This window comes from Pogoniulus pusillus, chromosome 23 (genome assembly GCF_015220805.1).
Source record: "Pogoniulus pusillus isolate bPogPus1 chromosome 23, bPogPus1.pri, whole genome shotgun sequence".
In the NCBI taxonomy this organism is placed as follows: Eukaryota; Metazoa; Chordata; class Aves; order Piciformes; family Lybiidae; genus Pogoniulus; species Pogoniulus pusillus.
This window is the reverse complement of record NC_087286.1, coordinates 4,812,378-4,818,421: the sequence shown is the minus strand read 5'-3', so window position 1 is coordinate 4,818,421 and position 6,044 is coordinate 4,812,378.

Below are 6,044 nucleotides of genomic sequence, written 5' to 3'. Positions count from 1 at the left end.
CCCAATCCCACTTGCTTTTTTTTTTACATGCCGTGGACAAAGGTTTAGGCTCACATTCCTGCCTGTGGGTGAGGAACAGGAGATGCTGTAGCCAACTCCAGCCAACCATCTCCTTTCTTAACTGACTTCAGAGCATACAGCCTAAGCCTGTGACTGCATGGCTGAGGACACACACAACCAGAGGAGGAAAGCCCTGAATGCAGGACAGTGATTTGGAACTTGGTGGTGGAGGAGAAGCTCCTGGTAGCCTCCTTGGAGAAGTAGACTTTGGGATGCTGCTTTGAGAGTGGACTGAGTAAAAGTAGAGGTGTGAAACGTGGTGCCTTGGGGAAAGGTGGGTTTCTACTTGCAAACCAGCTCTGGCTCTCTTGCACTTCAGAGTAACATTCAGTGGCCTTATGTCTGAGTTATGCTGGTGTCTGGTGAGGGCAGGATCTGGACTGCTCTGCAAAGTGGGTCAAGATGCTTGGTGCTGGCACATTCTGGCTTCCATGTGGATGAGACAGGATTGGTTCCTAGACAGCTTTCAGCTCTGCCAAAGTAATTTGTAAGGTCCCTGGTTCACGTTGTTTGTTTTATGTAGTAAATAAATGTTGGACCTCTGTGGTGCCTGCTGCTCATCACTGGGATGCTGCTGTAATGCAGGGGACACCTCGGGCACTGCCCTGCTGGCAGAGCTGAGAGACACCAGCATCTGTTTGTAGGTCCTCATCTCCCACCTCTGACAGTAACCCAAGACACTGAGGAGTTTAGCAGAAAGCCACCTGAGGAGCACCACCAGATTGGAGGTTTGGCTGCAGCTAGGTGAATACTCACCTTTATTTTGACTCCACCTTCACACTGGTGAAACACCATGGGCCTACTGCCACCAAACTGTCATCCATGTAGGTTTTGAGGTGGAAGCCACATTGCTTTTATTTCTGGAAGCTCCAGCAAGTTGAGTTGGAAGTAAGGGCAGGAATCGTGCCTTGGTGGACATCTCTGGTCACATCCCCAAAACCCTTTGAGCTGCCAGAACATCCCTTTTAAACACTGGTCTGCTGCTGGATCTTTGGTAGGTGTTTCTGGCACCTCCAGTATTTCAGGTTTGCTCTTTACCACTGAGGTAGCTGTGATGTGCTGTGCTTCCTTCCACTGTAAATTCCAGCTCTTCTCCTCCGTGCTGATGTCCTCACACAGCTGAAGCCAGCCTGAGCTGCTGAGACAGAGGGCTCTTTCTCTGCAGGTGGCTCAGCTGAAGTCCCTGGCTACCCTGGAGGACAGACAGAGTCACCCACATAGTGATGTCCAAGTGGGTGACTCACATGGCAAAGCTCAGTGACTCTGCACTGCCCTCCTGAGTTGGATACTTTGGAAGAGAAAAATAATTAATTCACTAAGGATCTAAATTTACCCAGCAGCAGCATCTGCTGGAGATGCCAGAAGGAGCTAATCTTAGACACCCACTGGGAGAGTGATTTGTTAGAGAGACACTTCATGGAAGGACTTGGGCTTTGCACCCCTTTGCCTGAAGTTATCCCTTCAGTTATCACTGCTGTTAAAAGCCCTGGAGGTCTGGTGGGCCAGGAGCACTCAAGCAGTGCTGTCTCAACCAGGAGATCTTCAGCCATGGCTTGTGCCTCTATGTAAGGGGGTTTGTCAGCTGCTCACCTCTCTGCTGGACAAGAGTATCTCCTTTGACCTGGTTATTGCCTGGCCAAGAAAAGCCATTCTTTGTTGCAGCCACAACTCCCAACTCAAAGCCCTACACTGAATGCTTTCTTGTTCAGCCTTCCAGTCCTGCCATCACCTTTCTTGTTCTAAGGTGTATGGGAGGATGAAGATGAGGCAGCAGTGTGCCCAGGTGGCCAAGAGAGCCAATGGCATCCTGGCCTGTATCAGGAACAGTGTGGCCAGTAGGATGAGGGAGGTTCTTCTTCCCCTTGAGTGCTGTGTCCAGTTCTGGGCTCCTCAATTCAAAAGAGATGTTGAGGTGCTGCAAGGTGTCCAGAGAAGGGCGACAAAGCTGGGGAGGGGCCTGGAACACAAACCCTATGAGGAGAGGCTGAGGGAGATGGGGGTGTGCAGCCTGCAGAAGAGGAGGCTCAGGGGTGATCTTATTACTGTCTACAATTACCTGAAGGGACATTGTAGCCAGGTGGGGGGTGGCCTCTTCTCCCAGGTAACCAGCAATAGAACAAGGGGACACAGTCTCAAGTTGTGCCAGGGTAGGTCTAGGCTGGATGTTAGGAGGAAGTTCTTCACAGAGAGAGTGACTGGCATTGGAATGGGCTGCCCAGGGAGGTGGTGAAGACACCATCCCTGGAGGTGTTCAAGAAAAGCCTGGCTGAGGCACTTAGTGCCATGGTCTAGTTGACTGGCTAGGGCTGGGTGCTAGGTTGGAGTGGATGATCTTGGAGGTCTCTTCCAACCTGGTTGATTCTATGTTTCTAAGTCTACAGTGATCAAAGCCTGCACAGGAGAGAATGCTTGCAGAGGGCTCAGAATTGATGAACTACCCAAGCTTCCTGTTCCATTGCTATCATTAGAGGGAGGGCTCCCATAACAATCTGATGTGGCTTTGGCTCTCCAGGGCAGCAAGGCTCAGACCAAGTCCCCAGAAAGTCATATTGTGCATAAAGAGATCATAAAATGGCAACAACCTACCAGTGTGGCCAACAGCAAACCAGAAAGGAGGGAAGAGAAAACACACAAGTGAGAAGGAACCATCAGGCTTGAGACCCAGACTGGAAACCCCAAAGTGCAAGGAGGAGACCAATCTGACCACCAAATACTCAGTGGGTGAGAGGATCTGAAGCTTGTGGACTTGAGCTGCATACAGCACTGGTGGTGGCTTTTCATCTGTGATTGTTGCCACCAGCCATTATGAGGATGGTGTCCCAGCACTGCTGCTGTTAGGAGGCACTGGGAAGAGTTAAGGGTGTCTAGACTGAATTCCTGATTTAAGGTGTCTGGGGGATGAAGTGGGACAGATGGACATCACCAGAGTCCTTTCATCACAGGCAAGTGTCTAACTTGGGTGCAGTAAACCAATTCCCAGAGACACATCTCCCTCCCTGCTGTAGGGTGCCACACCTTGAGTGCTGTGACCAGTTCTGGGCTCCTCAATTCAGCAGAGATGCTGAGGTACTGGAGCTTGTCCAGAGAAGGGCAGCAAGGCTGGTGAGGGGCCTGGAGCACAGCCCTGTGAGGAGAGGCTGAGGGAGCTGGGGGTGTGCAGCCTGCAGAAGAGGAGGCTCAGGGCAGAGCTCATTGCTGTCTGCAGCTGCCTGAAGGGAGGCTGAAGCCAGCTGGGGTTGGGCTCTGCTGCCAGGCAAGCAGCAACAGAAGAAGGGGACACAGTCTCAAGTTGTGCCAGGGGAGGTCTATGCTGAATGTTAGGAGGAAGTTGTTGTCAGAGAGAGTGATTGGCATTGGAATGGGCTGCCCAGGGAGGTGGTGGAGTTGTCATCCCTGCAGGTGTTGAACCAAAGCCTGGCTGAGGCACTTAGTGCATGGTCTGGTTGATTGGATAGGGCTGGGTGCTAGGTTGGACTGGATGAGCTTGGAGGTCTCTTCCAACCTGGCTGATTGTATGATAAATGAGGCAGGGCACTGAGCAGACAGTGCTCTGGAAACACCAGGGCTGCTTCTCCAAGCCTTGCAGCTGGACCAACCACTTTGCAAAGCTGCTGAAGCCAATGGAGTTCCCATAGGATGTTTGGGACCACCACCGTGCTCTTCCCCTGAGTGAACAAAAAACCTGGCAGAAGCTGAAGACTCTCCAGTCAGTTGGGAGCTCTTCTGGGAAGGTAATGGGCAGGGACACCTTGTGATGAAAGCCAACCTCAGCTGGCAGCACATGCTGAGCAGCACAGTGAGAAGAAAAACAGGCCAGGGCTCAAGGGAGATTAAAGGCAGGAGGGGAAAAATCCCAGCACAACAACACAGGATTAAACTGGAGCAAGTGCAGAGCTAATGCAGAGGGAGGGGAGAGGGGAGCATGGGGTTGCCCAGCCCCACATAGTTGGGAGCAGAGAAATGTTGCTGAAGTTTGACCCCTTCAGAGATCAGCTCTTGTCTTGCAATCCCGATCTGGATGAGCAGCACAGCAGAAGAGCTGTGAGCTCCCAAACCAGCTAGTGACAATTGCCCTGCTGCCTCTGTGCCTTTCATAGAATCATAGAATCAACCAGGCTGGAAGAGACCTCCAAGATCATCCAGTCCAACCTAGCACCCAGACCATGGCACTAAGTGCCCCATCCAGGCTTTGCTTGAACACCTCCAGTGACAATGACTCCACCACCTCCCTGGGCAGCCCATTCCAGTGCCAATCACTCTCTCTGGGAAGAACCTTCAGATGTTAATGGAAGCTCACCAGTACAAAAGGGCTTCACACCATAGAATCATAGAATCAGCCAGGTTGGAAGAGACCTCCAAGATCATCCAGTCCAAACTATCACCCAGCCCTAGCCAGTCAACCAGACCATGGCACTGAGTGCCTCATCCAGTCTTTTCTTGAACACCCCCAGGGACGGTGCCTCCACCACCTCCCTGGGCAGCCCATTCCAATGGGAAATCACTCTCTCTGTGAAGAACTTCTTCCTAATATCCAGCCTATACCTACCCTGGCACAACTTGAGACTGTGTCCCCTTGTTCTATTGCTGGTTACCTGGGAGAAGAGGCCACCCCCCACCTGGCTACAATGCCCCTTCAGGTAGTTGTAGACAGTAATAAGATCACCCCTGAGCCTCCTCTTCTCCAGGCTAAACAGGCCCAGCTCCCTCAACCTCTCCTCATAGGATTTGTGCTCCAGGCCCCTCATCAGCTTTGTTGCCCTTCTCTGGACATGTTCCAGCAGCTCAACATCTTTCTTGAATTGAGGGGCCCAGAACTGGACACAGTATCACTCCTTCTCCCCATTTATGTAGGTTGCCATCATGGCACAAAGCACTTGGACAAATACATCCATGCCAGGGTAAGGGGTGGTGTGGCTTGAAATACACTGAGAATAGTGGCTACTATCTTTGTGTAGCCCTAATTAAATCCTTAATTAAGCCTGTGCCACCAGTGAGTGTGAGCCAGCCCATAGTGATGGAGATAAAACAGATTTAGGTATAAGTGGGTATCAATAATTACAGCTCCTCTGCTCACCCATGTCTGTCAAAACTAATCTGTTTCTCTGTGAGCTCTGTGGAAAGATCTGGACCTCAACCAGCCATCCCACTATCCATGCAGCTTCCAAGCTGTTTCTGGGAATGCAAGCAGGACACAAGAGTTGCTGAAGACCTCAGCTTTTCTGGACCATCAGCTCAAGGCCAAGCAGGTTGTTTTGTTGTGTCTCTAGACATCAGTATTGGAGGGTTGAATCTCAGTAGATCTTATCAGGAGGCTCTCATCTTACAAGAAGATGTCTGTATTCTACTAAAATCTCCTCATCTGTCAGTTGAAGCTCACCATTCCTCTCTCCTGCTCTTCTTCAGACCCTCTCTGTCACCAAGATGTGGAAAAGATGGATTTCTTGATGACAAGGTGTCCAGAAACTCTGCCATTTGGGCCCATGCTTGTATTACAGGCAGAGCAGAGCCTCTCTCTCTCTCTTCCAGGCTTCTTGAGTCTCCTCCAAAGTCTCAAAGTGAGACATTTAAAGTAACTTCTAGCATAGGTCTTGTATCCCATCCAGGGGTGTAAATAAAGAGCTCTATCTTTATTTTCCACTCCCTCACAGAACCCTGAAAAATTACTCCAGAGGAGAATCAGAATCATTTTGGTTGGAAGAGACCTTTAAGATCATCAAGTCCAACTGTTAACCAGCACTGTTAGGTCACCACTAAACCATATCCCTCAGCAGAACATCTACTCAGCTTTTTAATCCCTCCAGGGATCGTGACTCCACCACTGCCCTGGACAGCCAATTCCAAGGCTTGACAACCATCTGGGGGAAGAGATTGTTCCTGATATCCAACCTAAACCTCCCTTGGTTCAACTTGAGGCTGTTTCCTCTTGTCTTATTGTTTGCTCCTTGGGAGAACAATGGACAAACCTGTGTAGAGAAGCAGCCCTG